This window comes from Lutzomyia longipalpis, chromosome 2 (assembly GCF_024334085.1).
Source record: "Lutzomyia longipalpis isolate SR_M1_2022 chromosome 2, ASM2433408v1".
Classification (NCBI taxonomy): Eukaryota; Metazoa; Arthropoda; class Insecta; order Diptera; family Psychodidae; genus Lutzomyia; species Lutzomyia longipalpis.
The window spans coordinates 36,412,417-36,427,005 of record NC_074708.1 but is presented as its reverse complement, the minus strand read 5'-3'; positions in this window follow the sequence as shown (position 1 = coordinate 36,427,005).

Here is a 14,589-nt window from a genome sequence, read left to right as displayed (position 1 = left end):
AAGAACTTTGAAAGTTTTATTATTATAATTATTATTAATTTAGATAAGGGGTGAAATTCACTACAGTCGTGATCGTGCAGTAGGACCGTCGTCAAAAAAAGTTCTCCGCGGTAAAACGGCTGCAGAATGAGGAATTTCGCCTTCGCAGTGGGACAATTAGTACTATTGGAAAAGTAGGATACCAATTGTCCTACTACGAAGGCAAAATTCCTCATTTTGAAGCCGTTTTACCGCGGAGAAGTTTTTTTGACGACGGTCCTACTGCACGATCACGACTGTAGTCAGACAGTCTCAAAGTTCCTTAAGAAAGACTTAAATTTTCTCACGATTCTTTAAGATTTCTTAAGTTTTCTTACATAAATCATTGAATTTCTTAAGTGAATCATGCAAAATGCATATTTTTATGATTTTTACGGCCTGATTCAGCCTAACTTAAGAAATTTTAAGTTTAGCTTAAGAACTTAAGAATCTTAAATTTTTCATAGGAAATCTTGAGATTTTTCTTAAAGATTCTTAAGAAATTTTATAAAAACTTAAGTCATTCTTATTCTGACTAGTGAATTTCACCCAAGGATTCTATAAGACAGTAAAGCTACCTTAAGAAAAATTAATTTAAAAAAAGCATAGAAAGTTTTCTTTACATGACGCACGTGGGTTAATTACCCTTGAATGACCGCTAAATAAATAAATTCAAACTTTTAATGAGAAAATATTTACTAACAATTTTTTTATTGCATATTTCCAATAAATAAAACCACTAAAAACTTCCTTTAGAGAATCTCTGTCAACTCGGCTAATTGCTGAAGTTTTTACGACATTCTAATTATCAAAAGGGGGAAGTTGATAGAGCTATATATGTGCAAAAGTTCTGCCATGAAGTGTTGCCCCTTTATTGAGTACCTTGTGTGCCTTTTTACTCCTAAATAAAATGAGGTTGGATATAGGAGAACTTTATGATGTGGCTTTTGGCATGAAGAGAGAGAAAATCACAGAAAACTTTTACCACTACATATATTTTTCCGCCCAAATGGTGCGAGAGCTTTCCCACCTTTGAGCTTTTCCTTCGTCCCACGGAAAGAGGAAACATGTTGATGAGGGCAAGTTGTTATCAGGAATTGACTACGATATAGAGACACTTCTGCACCCAGAGTGAAGGAGGAGGAGTAGGTGGTAAAGATGACGGAAGTTTTGGATGGAGGAGTGATAAATCGGCTTCAGAAGTTAATTTTCATCAATAGAAAATCCATGGGAGAGGCAATAAAATCTCTGCCTTTAGGGGCCTTCGCGTCAACCTTCCTTCGTGAAATATTCATTGGCACACAAAAGCTCACTGAGGAAGAGCTTTTTCAAAGGACGAGAGAGAGGGTGTGAGAGCTTCGGGGGGTGATGTTGGAAATAAATGAATGAATGTGTAGCTGAAGGGAGAACAAGTCGATAAATGTAAATTATCCCATTCACGAGTAACACACAAGTGGATTAATATTGTTACGATGTCGCTGGGTATTGCTCCTCTCACACGCCCGTCCAATAATCTATGTATATTGTATATGTGTTGTAGTCTTCGGGAAAAGCTCTCTGGGGGTTTTGGGCGTGCTAAAGGGATGGTGAAAAGCTATTTTTAGTCTATAAATTTAAACACGAGTACAACAGAAAGTTTTCGAGAAGTTTAACACACACGGGAACTTTAAAGTCAATATCATTTTCGCACACACACCCCTTGTTCCCAAAAACCCTTTTGGAGCCTTAAATTGGCTCATAAAGTCTCCTCTTACACCCCCGTGTTGAATATCCCCCGTAAAAAAACACAACACGTAGCCTTTTTATCGCACTGTGGATTTTAGAATGTTAATTATTGCACACTTTGCAGCTACAAGAAGATTCCAATTTTTCTTAGATTTAGCTCCTTTCTTTCTCCTAAATTTTTCTGCATAATGCAGAAGACCCTTCGGTGGGAGGGAAATGGGTGAAAAATGCAAATTTTCATTCTTTTGGGAAGTTTTGCCAACATGACGCCAACGTTATATGCAATAATCACCCCCAAAACAATCATCCAAAGGGTGCACCATCGACCACAATTTATACGAAAAGAAAGGCTAAAAAATAAAAAAAAGGGATTGAATGAACTTGAAAAAATAAAGGAAAAAAGGATTGCAATGAAATCCCATCAAAAGCCACGAAAGTCAATTCATGGGATGTGTGTGTGGAGAAGAAAAGTCTGTCCGGTGAAATGGAGGTACAGGGAGACAACGAAAAAGAAATTGAATGGGAAAATGCAAAATATCGCAAACAAATAAAAATACCATTAACACGGCAATATAGCGATGCAGAAAAACAAGTTTTCAGTGTGCAAACATCATTTGCAGATATGCCAAAAAATATGTGGACAGGGGACCTTTTGGGGCGTATTAGGGGGTGGGTGAACCAACCCCACAAACTCTCCACATCTCTTGACCACCACTGTACCAACCCTAGAGAAAAATCTTGCATGAAATTGCTATTGCCAATGGCTCTGTGGGCATCATTTTCTTTTCAACACTCTCCCAATTTGCTTGTGGCGGCAACATCAACTGTGTTGTGGATTCATCCTTCCAATATCTCTAACCATATTCTAACAATTCCAACCATTTGAGGGTCTTCGAGGGTTTATCCTTTTTGTTCTCTTTGATTTTTTATGTGTTGTGTGTGTGATCCTCTGCCACCCGCCGGAAATCTACATTGTCGCGCACGCCGGGAAAAGGCCCCACATACACAAATACAAATGAAATGCATACAAGTGGAGTACACTGATAGAAATAGTTTGCCTTTTCGCCCGAAAAGAGTTTTATGTTTTTTAGCTTCATTTGAGGTTTGTCTCTTTGAATATTTTTTAAAGAAAATCAATAAGACATTTCAAAAAAATATATATGAGGTCGTTAAACAATTTTTTGCTCAAAAACTCAAACAATGACGTCATTATTGTGTTTTTATTTTTTACAAAGCATGAAGCATAAAAGTACATTGTCTAATTCATCGTCTAAAATAATTAGCATAAAAATATTTTATGCGTTGAAAATATGCATTGAAAAAAGAAAAGCCAAAAAAACACAATAGTGACGTCATACTCTTCGTTTTTAGTCAAATGTTTTATGAGATTTCCCAACGCTGATCTCAGTGGAAAAAAATGGGAAGTCTTTTGGGAAAGGATTTCATGCACTGGCCGTGTAAAAACTTCTTCTTCAACCCATTTCATTTTGTTCTGCGATAGAGGAAGTTTTTACATGGCTGGTGCATGAATTCCTTTCTTATTATTTTCTTGAACTGCTACAAGATTATTTCCTCAAAGGGAAAGATTTTCCATACAAAAATGAATAAACTCCTTTTCCGTTGTGTAATTTTATCTCTCAGATAATATCCAAGAGTAATATTTCAGTACACTATATCACATAAATTGCAACCCCTTGTTTCACTGTATACCTACTTAAGCACCCCTCAGTGGATTTTCTTCCCCATGCAGGGAGAAATGTGTTGAAACGATAATTTTCTTTTTACAACTCGTGGAATTTTAGCTCAATAAAACGTGCATTTAACAGTCCTGTCCAACATGCAACAATTTGGACTTTTTACCCCTCTGCTCGCAATAAAAGCTCTCTCTCTCTGCAACTTTTTTTCTGCCACACTCAAGAGCTTTATTTGGAGTGTGCAGTGAAATTTGCGTGACTCTCAGAATAAATATTAATTGCATCTAATGGGTTTATTATGGTTTCAACAATATATATAAATTGTATTTGTGTGTGAATTCATAAAATGGGGAAAATGTGTGCATTTGAGTGGGTGAAAATTGTTTTTTTGATGGGTCAAGGGGCCTTTTTTTCAACATACTTATTTACATAAACTTCCCATGAGTGCTCTACTGTACACTATGGGTGCTCCTAATTGACTTTTATAGTGCTTGTAGATGGTTCTGTTGGTGATTAATGGGCACCATTGAGACCATTTTGCGTTCACATGGAATGAATTTATAACACTCAAAAAGCAAGGGATTGCTGGGTTTTATGATTTTTATTTAAAAGAACAAATTTTTACTTTATCATCACTTTTAGCAATTTCTATAATTTCTCCCAATGCAATCTTTACTTTACATTTTTAATTTTAAACGTCCTTACATAAATTCCGCCGTGCTTCGGACGGGAGGGGAAAATAAAAGGGAATACATACAGTTTAACCCGTGGCGTGACTCTCCAGGAGCCGGACGTTGCTCTCATCCTTCTGGGGCTTCTCATCTTCATCGTTATCACGGTGCCAAATCCCGTTTCAAGGGGATCTCTCGCGGATCTCCAGGGCTTCCGCATGCGTACAGTTGCTCCCGCGTTGGTCCTCACATTCGCCCTCGCTTGGGAGGAAGAATCTGGACGGAGGAATGTATCTCCCGAAGGAGCTCTTAGCCTCCCACGCAGAATAAATCCCTCGTTGCCATGGATCGACGTCCTCAGCGCATTTGTGTCGCGCCTCTCGCAGTTGCGGCGTCTCTGGACGGTACTGAGTGTCCACCGTCGGATGTTCTGTGTCTTCCGGCATGGATAACTTGCCGGATCGTCGTCTTGGGGCCCCATAACGGGTCAGGGGGGCGTCCTCGTGGCCAATTTTGTCTTTTCACCAGCACGGGTTGTGCTCACAGAGGAAGACTGACACAGACTAACTCTTTTTGGGAAGAATCCCAGGGAAAAAAGGTGGGGAAAAATGCGGCTGTCCCACAAAGTGAGACAGTGTTCTAAAATTTATCCCTGTAAAATTGTTACCATTTGGGTACTTTTATTTCGAAATTTTAATTTTAAATGAAACGGAAAAATATGACCGTTACAAATTTTGGGCTAAAAATAAAATCGAGGAGAATTTGAGGTTTAAACTTAACAGAAAAAAAAACTTACCAGCATTAATCCATGTTTGGTTGAATTTCTTTTCGGTGGGCATGAGGAAGACACCAAAGGCAAGTTGCAGCCCGTGCGTGAGGGTCTGCACGAGAACACCGACAATTATAATGATTATCCCCCATCCACCTTCGGGGTAGTAGTGACGATAGAGGAGGCGCCTGGTGGTTATTAATTGTTGGAATGTTGGTGACGTTGTGATGCCTCCTGCGTGATTATTGTTGATATTAATTCCATTGGGATGCTTCTCTTGCTCATTGCTGCCCCCTGAGTGCCCCTTGGGGGCTCCACTTGCTGGCAGTAGAGGCCACGACAAAGCACGCATAAGCGCTGGTGGGATTCGTCGTTTCTCCTCCATTTTTCAAGGCAGAAATTAAAGTTTCTCCTGGCAGAACACTTCTAGGCCATTTCTCATGCAATTCTGTGTGCACTTTGTATTTTTGTCATTCACATAAATATGTTTCGCTGCTTTTTTTCACATGAAAAATATCCGTGCAATGGCAAAAATTCACAACACTAAATTATTTTCGATGCAATAAACAATACACCCAAAAGAGTGGATCCCCCATAAAAGTGATAAAGTACATCATAGCTGTGATTTAATATTATCACTGACTTAAGCACATTTTTCAGCGTAAAATGTGTGCGAGGGATCTGTGTGTTCAGTTGTTTGCTGGGGCGGGGTTTGGGTTTGTTTTATTAAATAAAATTAATTACTCCCCCGAAAATTCGCTAATTAATCTCGCGCGTCTTTTCATTCATGCGGATTTTTTAATTACTCGTTTTTCGTGTTTCATTGTCGCATAAATCAGTTTTTACGCGATCTCCAGGGGGTTAATGAGTGTCTAAATTTATAATTTAGATATCGTCCTCTAAAGTAGCCTGAGAAGATTGATGAGAAGTTATTCTAAAAAAAAAATGTTTAGAATAGGAATCTTCAACAGTTTAGAAGATATTGACAATTTTACGACTTTTTCTAACTAGAAAAATATTTTTTAACGTACAAATAGTCATAAAATAATTTCAATTATTAAATTTTAGCTGCAATAAAAAGATTTTTTATTACTTTTCTCATATAATAACCCTTCTTAAAAAAAATAACGACTTTAACGTAAAAAAAGAGAAAAAAATCGTATTAAAAAATTTACACACTGAGCTGTAAAATTGCCAAGTTTACAGCCCCTCGATTGATGGTTGGTGGATTTTTCATTGAAGCAAAAAAGAAACTCATAAAAAAGACAACACCGGAGATTGGGGATTTTGTGTGGATATTTTTGGGTGAATTTTGTGGGTTAATTGTGATTAATTTCAACCACAGGGCGACCCCCAAGTGTGAGAAAGGTGAAAATCCTCTTAACACTGCACCGTCACTGCTCATTAATGCCAAAAAGGTTTCTTTTTGCACCCACACACGCACTTTAATCTTCTAAAAATAAATGCTGCAAGTCACAAGAAATATTCTTTCACATCTCTTTGGAATTTTTTTCTTCTTCTTGTCCCAATTTCATTGCGGGGGTGTGGGTGTTTTGTGAATCACTTTCAATTGAGGGTGTGTTTTTCATATCAGACAAATTGCATGTTTTCTTCAACACTGATTTGGGGGTAAATTTCACTAGCGAGATGGCGGGGGGAGCCCCTTGCGAGGGGTTGTGAAGAAGTTTTTGGGTGACGGCAAAAGTTCAAGTTTAGTGGATGAATTTCAATTTAGCTGGGATCGCGTGCAAGTTCTTTCCACGAACTTTCTCACCAATTATGCTAATTGACGTCGTTTTTTCCTCATCGATGCCACTTTCCATTAATTTCCACCCCCACGAATTTCTGTGGGCTGCACGAGTGGGTGGGAATGATTCTCAAATGTACGTCTTCATAATTTCTCCATCTAACTCACCCAAGAAAACATATATTTTCAATTAAAGCTTTTTCATAGCTTTAAAGCACCTTTAAACATTCTATATATCGAAGAAATTTATTAGTAAAAAAAATCACCTAAATTTATTCTCTAAAAAATCTTCAAATATCCCTTTAAATTTTTTTTAAATTGTCCTACGAGTAAAAAAATGTCAAGCACAGAGAAATTTACAACACTTTCACTTTCACTGTGGAAAAGCTCAGCCGTGTGGAAGCCGGCAAAAGCTTGAGGAGAAATAAAAGAAGAGCCGTGAAATGAACTTGATGGCGTGAAATCGAGATTTGGACTGAAGTTGAGTTGAGTCTCAATTTCATCACGAGGCCAAAGAGCGCCAAAGTCGATTATATTTGTTGGAAATCCTCAAGGAGCAGGTCTCTGAGTCGCCGTGATGCTCATCGCCGGCGTCGTGTGTGCAAGAAAAAAGCTCTCTCGGGGCTCTCGAGAACTTTTGCCACACACACGAAAAGATTCTTCTTCTGTACTCGCTCGTCGATGTTGGCGGGGGCTTTTGTAATAAAAATGGGGTATACCTACGAGTTATGAAGAATGCACATTGAGCTGCTCCTTATTTATGTATTCAGCTTGTAATCCAATGGAAATTCCACCCACAAACCCACCACAAGCAAAATTTACCACATATTGAAATTTAAATTCAATCTCGTACCACGGAGAGCAAGAGAGAACGTATATTGTGGAAAAATTTCCATGAGAGTTTCGAAACGGAAGGAGAGAAATGGGGGTTTGATTGGGAATGTGGAGCATTCATTTCGGTTCTATGAATACATACATTGGGAATAGGGCTTGTGGGAGATTCGCAATATATATGGTTAAATTTTTAATCTACCATAAAAGCTGGAAAAAATGCTCAAAAAGCTTTTTCAGTGTGGTACGTTTTGTGATTTACATGACGTTGAAATATTCACCCAGAGCTAAAATGAACTTTATGATCTTTTAATCTTTAAGACCTAAAAGAAAGCATAAGAGCGTCCCTCACAGTGCTTACAGCGCACTCAAGCGGGAATTTGAAAATAAACTTTTGTGATTTCTTTTTCTTTTGTATCTCCTGTAATTTCCAATCAAATTATTTTTTTTTACTTTAATATCAAGAGAAGAAATGAGCTTAAACAATACAAGAAACCTTCAGATTATTAATCTCAGAAGGTTTTAATGCTTTTTTAGGCGTCCCTCACACTGATTACAGCGCGTCCAAACGGTTATTTAAAAAAAAAATAATACAAGAAGCAAATAATATTTTTCCAGTTGCGTTTTTTTATAAATTTATTTTGTAATAAATTCATAGAACAGATTAAAAGCTCATTTTTATCCTAGAGAATTAATTCCAAGGAAACTTTCAACTTTCCTATTGCATAAACTATAATAGTTTAGAAAGTTCTATTGCAACAGGGGAATTATGTTTCCATAAAAGGAATTTCATAAGATGTTCAATTCAATGCTTAGTAGTACCAACATAAAACATAGCTAATAGTTACGGACTTCCGGGTAGTGTGGACGTATTAGAGAGCCCAGAGGTTTCATTAAAAAAAATATGCCTTTTAAAAACATTCTGAGTGCATTAATTTTTCTTCAAATTATTCCCTCATTTTGTATTAGAATTGAAGGAAAATGTGGACGACCTGAAGGTTTTGCATTCTCCGAAATCAACTGCAATGAAATCTTTTCAATTTTTGGACACGAATCTGCAGCTCCTTTGCATTTGGGGGCGACTTATTTTATTCCAATTGCTCTTTTGCCAGATTCAGGGGAATATTTAAGCGTATTTCGGAATCCTTATGTGACATTGAAGCATCTAATGTTTCACATTAAATGCCAACAAGCTACATTACCCAATAGAACATCTGCAGCAGATATATACGTTGAATTCATCTGCAATAGGTATCCTATGTGGTCAAATGGTAGCTGTGAGACGTTTTTCATATCTGGACTATTAGTAGATGAGTTTTCCGAGAAATATCATTCACTGAGCAAACCTCAAACTTGGGTAAATAATTCCGTGAAAGGATGTCAAGATTTTGATCAATTTTATACGTATGTTTGGTGGAATAGATTCACTGATATTCTAGTCCTTTGGAATTGCATTGAACACTTGGAAAATTCTCGTGAAATTAGTGCGTGGTTTTTGGCTCCTGAACATCATCTTCAGAGAGGAATTTCCCAAAGAAAATCCTTAATAGAGAAATTTTCAAATAATTTTCAAATTCCTGTTAATAGTTTTCAAATTAATAATGAATTTTTAGAAGCATGTGATGAAAACTTTATCTGTACTAGCCACAAGAGATGTTCTAAGAATAGAACAATTCTTTTCACTTTTGAGCAAAATCTTCAACTTGACCAAGATAATTTCTATAAGAAATATGTCTATTTAATTGTGGTAATTGCTTTGGGTGTTATCATAATTTTCTTATTAATTTTTTGTAAGTCATAAAATCAATAAAATTTTTAAATAAAATGCGTTTTATCAATAGATTTCGCTACTTTTCATTTATTTTACTTTAATATTTATTTTTTTTTGTTTTTGATGCTTTAGGATAAATCCTTCCGATTGCGTCAGCCTAGGGACGGTAGGTCAACCCAAACTAAATTAATTTAATTAAAGATTAATAAAATTGTTGTTTATTTTATTATTTTTCTGCAAATATTTTTGGAAAAACTATTAAATAATTATAAAAAAAAATGCCATAGAGTCAACAATGTTTAAAAAAAAAGGGATGTTGTGATTTATTTTGAATCCTATTATATTTTCAATCAATTTATTGTTTATTAATTTAAAATCAAGCGATAAAATGAAATTATTGAATAAAAATTTCAAGAAACATTCTGATTATCAATCTTAGAAGATTTCAAAGCTTTCCGGCGTCCCTCATACTGATTACAGCGCGGCCAAGCGGTTATTAAAAAAAATAATACAAGTGCCGAGTAATTTCTTTTTCCAGCGACGTTTTTGATTAATTTATTTTGTAAGAAATTCACAAAATAGATTAAAAGCTCATTTTCATCAGGAAATTAAACCCAAAGAAACTTTTAACTTTTCTATTGCATAAACAGTTTAGAAAGTTCTATTGCAACAGGGGAATTATGTTTCCATAAATGGAATTTCATAAGATGTTTTATGCTTCGTAGTAGTACATAAAGTATAGATTCAGATTTGTTTGGGGTGGCCGCGACTGAGATCGCTTCCAATCCACTGCAGCTAAAGCAAGCTTATTGTGGGTCTACATAAAGTATAGGAAATAGTGACGAACTTCCGGATAGTGTAGACGTATTAAAGCCTAACGATTTAATAAAATAAAATGCATTTAAATCATATTATAATTCTGTTATTGTGTGCATTGGTTTTTCTTCAAAGAAAACCCACATTTAGTGTTCGAATTAAAGGAAAGTGTAGTCCACCTGAAAGTTTTGCATTATCTCATATTAATTGCAGTGAAATTTATTCAATTTTTGGATTGGAATCGGTACTTTCTTCAAATCTAGGAGCAATCAATTTTATTCCAATTGCCCAATTACCGGATTCAGGGAAGTACTTGAGTATATTTGTTAATCCTTACCTACAACTACAACAACTAATGTTTCACATTAGATGTCAGCAAAATGTATCACCAAATAGAACATTAGCTGCAGATTTTTACGTTGAATTTTACTGTGAGAGATACGCTATGTGGACAAATAATAGCTGTGCGACATTCTTCATACCTGGACTGTTAGTAGACGAATTTTCCAATAAGCAACATTCTCTAAGCAAACCACAAATGTGGACAAATAGTTCCAATAAAGAATGCCAAGATATTGGTCAATTTTATACCTATATTTGGTACAACAAATCCACCGATATTCTAATACTCTGGAACTGTGTAGAATACGCAGATAGTTCTTTGGAATCTTTTCGTGAAATTAGTGCGTGGTTTTTGGCACCTGAACATCATCTTGGTAAAGGGATTTCCCAAAGAAATTCCTTAATTGTAGAATTTTCTAACATTTTCCAATTATCTGTTGAAAAATTTCAAATCAATAATGTATTTGTGGGAAAATGTGATGAAAATTTTATTTGTACCACACACAACAAATGCGCTTTAAATAGAACAATTCTTAGAGAAAGTCTCTATTTAAGTGAATATGATTTCATTAAGAAACATGGCTATTTAATTGTAGTTATTATTTTATCCATTATAATAATTCCCCTTTTATTATTTAGCAAATCATTAAATTAACAAATTCCCTGAGAATCATTACATACTATAAGGCGTGGTCATAGTTTGTGTTTATTTTTTGCCAACAGATGTCGCTGTACTTTAATAATTTATTTTCTTAATGTATAACATTATTGTAAAGAAATTAAAGTGCAAATAAATCAATCAAATTGTTTTAAAAATATATATTTTTTTAACGCGAAATCTTCAGAACAAATAATTTCCTAAAATGGTGTTCCAAGCTATGAAACAAAATTACAGTTAGATGTCTCTTGAGAAACCCGCCTTTTTTAAATTTTATTTGCAAAAACAAAGCTTTTCATCCTTTAGATAAACTTTATTAAATACACCAGAGTCATTTTTGTTGAATTAACATCGTTTTTTAATAGAGATATTGCAACCACTTCCTTCCCTTAATAAAGAAAACGGCGATGACTCCTTGAGAAAGTTTAAAACCATTTATTAATACATCCTCCCCTACACAAAGTCAATAACTCGCAGCGGATGCTCCTTGACTCCGAAAAAAGTCCTTAATTTTGTGAAAACTCAACTTACATATCCTGAAGCTACATCGAGTCACCCTCAAGACTTCAAGAAAAGCTCCATTGATTATTCCTTTTGCACTTCCGAAGAGGGAGAAAAGCTTCATCTCATATGATTCTAAACTTTCTTCCTTTTTGGTAGCTCGTCCCTTTTTTCTTCTCATTTTCATCCCTGTGTGAAAAAGCCGGAGATGAAGTCAAGAGAGGAAGGAGAAAAAAAAAGGGACCGTGAAATGAAAAATACGGAGATTTATAGGAATCGCCTCCACCCCCGTGTGGAGTAAATCACATTTCCATTCACATTTCCCTGCTGCACGGTGAATGGTTGCCTTTTTGACCAGGACAAGAAACTTTAACGGGATGGAGCAATGCGGGGGATGTTGGGAAAGGGATGTGATGAGGGGGAGAAGAAAAACGATTTTATGTCAAATAGCGACATTAGTCTATTAATCACCGCCAGGCAAAAGCTCCCCAATAGTGGAGGCATGACAATCGTGTTTAGTTGAAAAGAAAAAAAGCCAATCTTTGTATCGCCTTTGCCGAATAAACTCGCACAGCTTATTCAACCAAAAATTCTTTCTTCTCCTATAGAGGAACAATAAAAACTCCCAAGTCAGCCTTCCGGCTTTTTCTTAGCCATGCTGTGAGTCTTCTTTCCCCACATCCTTTCTGCAAATCTCAACCAAAAGCACGGACCCCATTGAGTACTGACATGTAGAGAAATATTAATTATGTTGCTTTTGGCGGAAGGATGGAAAAAGAGGAATTCCGGGTCATCAGCCTTGTCTGGAAAGTTTTCTTTTTATCCAACTTCATTTTGATTTTCCTTCATGGCGCAATCAATTTTTTTTTCTGCCCTTTTGTCAAGACAAATAAGACGATGGATAACTTTGTGGTTGGACCATGAATGGTTATGTGCGTCATGTTCTATCTGAGCCACCATTCAATCATGTTAGGCATCTGTTTTGAGGTTTCTGTGGCTTTTGTGGCTTAAGGAAAATTGCGTAAATGCATCATCTGGAAGTTACTTATATAGGGTGGAGGTGATGTTGTTGCTCGAAAGCTCACGAAAGCTTTCTCTTTTGGCTTTTTACACGTTGTGTATTTTGTGGGAGTTTTAGTTAGAATTTTTATTGTGGGATAGTTTTCAAAGAAGCATATGCTGCATTGGTTTTCTATTGAGTTCTCTGCCGAAGAAAATTAACTCAAAAATGTTCTAAGACGTTGAAAATTGATAAAAAGTGATTTAAGAAAAATATTAGAGCGAATATTTGCTGAAAATGATATTTATTTTATAATTTTTGAATAAAAATTTTGTACCTTTGACTCTAAAGGGACTCTCTTTGGGTTTTTTAAAATTCTCTCCCCTAAAATTGTATTTTAAAATCTAAAAAATAAAATGAAATGGGATTCAGTCAGACTCTCCTGGCAAACGAAAGATTTTCACAAACAAACTGTTGAGAAGAAGGGCTTTCCACGAGGCTCCTTGTGTAAATTTCAACCCCCTTAAACACCGCCCACCCACCCCCATGAGTAAATGAAGAAGACCACACGGCACGTTTGGGAGTAAACAGATTGAGATTCATGCTGGAAGAAAATTAACCGCACCATGGAGACGTTTTTCTTGTGGCCAAAAAATATGAATTTTTCCCCACAAGACACGTTTGATTCCATCGCCATGAAAATTCCGCCGAGGCATCCTAATAAATTTTCTCCTGGCTATGAAAAAGCAGCACCAAAAAAAAATGAATCATGCTGTATGAAGAAATTTCCCACAAATAAGACACAAAGTCGCAAATTTTATGCTTACGGGGGTGGAAAATTTTAGCGTGAAAAATGCTCTCTTACTTTTGTGTAAGATTGTCTGTTAGAAAAAAAAGCTCTTGAGAAGCTTTTACTTGAAGGGTGGTAAGAAGAAGAAAAAAAAGTGCTTTGTGAGTGCAAAAGAGTGTGCTTGAGACCTTTGCCTCTTATTCTGCAATACCATCAATTGAAAATCACAACAAATTTTCTCAGTGTTTTGACTTTAACGGCACTTGTACGCGCTTTTCCTCACATATATAGAAAGCTCAATGCAGAAAACTTCCCCAATACGAAATAAATTTCCATTAGAATGCTGAGAGGGTTTTTTGTGGGTTTATGAAGCTTTGCGATGGGGGGAGAGTGAGAGAAAATTCAACCGGTCAATGTCTCACACCCCTTTGGATTTTTCGTGTATATTGAGTAGTGAATTTGGTGGGGAGCTTTTGGGGGCGATAAATTAGTAAATTATGACGACATTGCCACTAAATTTGCCACATATTTCCAAATTCCAATTCGCCAATTTCCATCCAGCGCGATTTTGGTCGAAACGAATGGAAAACGAAAGAGCTGTGCAATTTATCCTCCCAATTTCGCAATTGCATTTGGGGGTGAGCTAAATTGCCATCATCGTATAAATTGGTGGTTGAATATTGAAGTTTAATAAAATTACCTAGAATTAGTTGGTTTATCGATTCGTTTTTGCTCTATTGTTCAAACAGTTGATTAGGAAAGATTATACCCACGCATAAATTGGCAATGTTTGTCAAAGCTCTTCTCATAAACACATTGAAAATAAATTAAATATTTGTTTGAATGAAAATTTGGAATTTATATGAATATTTGATTGAAATTAAATTAGATTTAATTGCTGGAATAAATTAGGAGAAATTTTCAAGAGCTTTCTGAGAATATTTTTTTGCAAAAAAAAATCAGAAAGCTTTCCCTGAACAATTTTCTTTTGATTAAAATTGAATGAATTTTCACGAACAAAAAGCTTTAAACATTTTGCCTTCGAAATAAGCCGTTAAATTTGCATTCTCCTTGAATGTATATATGCAAAAATATCCCCTCCGCTCTCAGCATAAAACATCTTTTACTAAATCACATTTTTTCTCATAAAACTCACCCCCAGCCATCCCCTTGAAAATCGACAATTGAAATGGATGAACAAACCTCTTCACATTGTCGGGGTAAATATTGATGATTTGCTATTGAAAATATTTCTC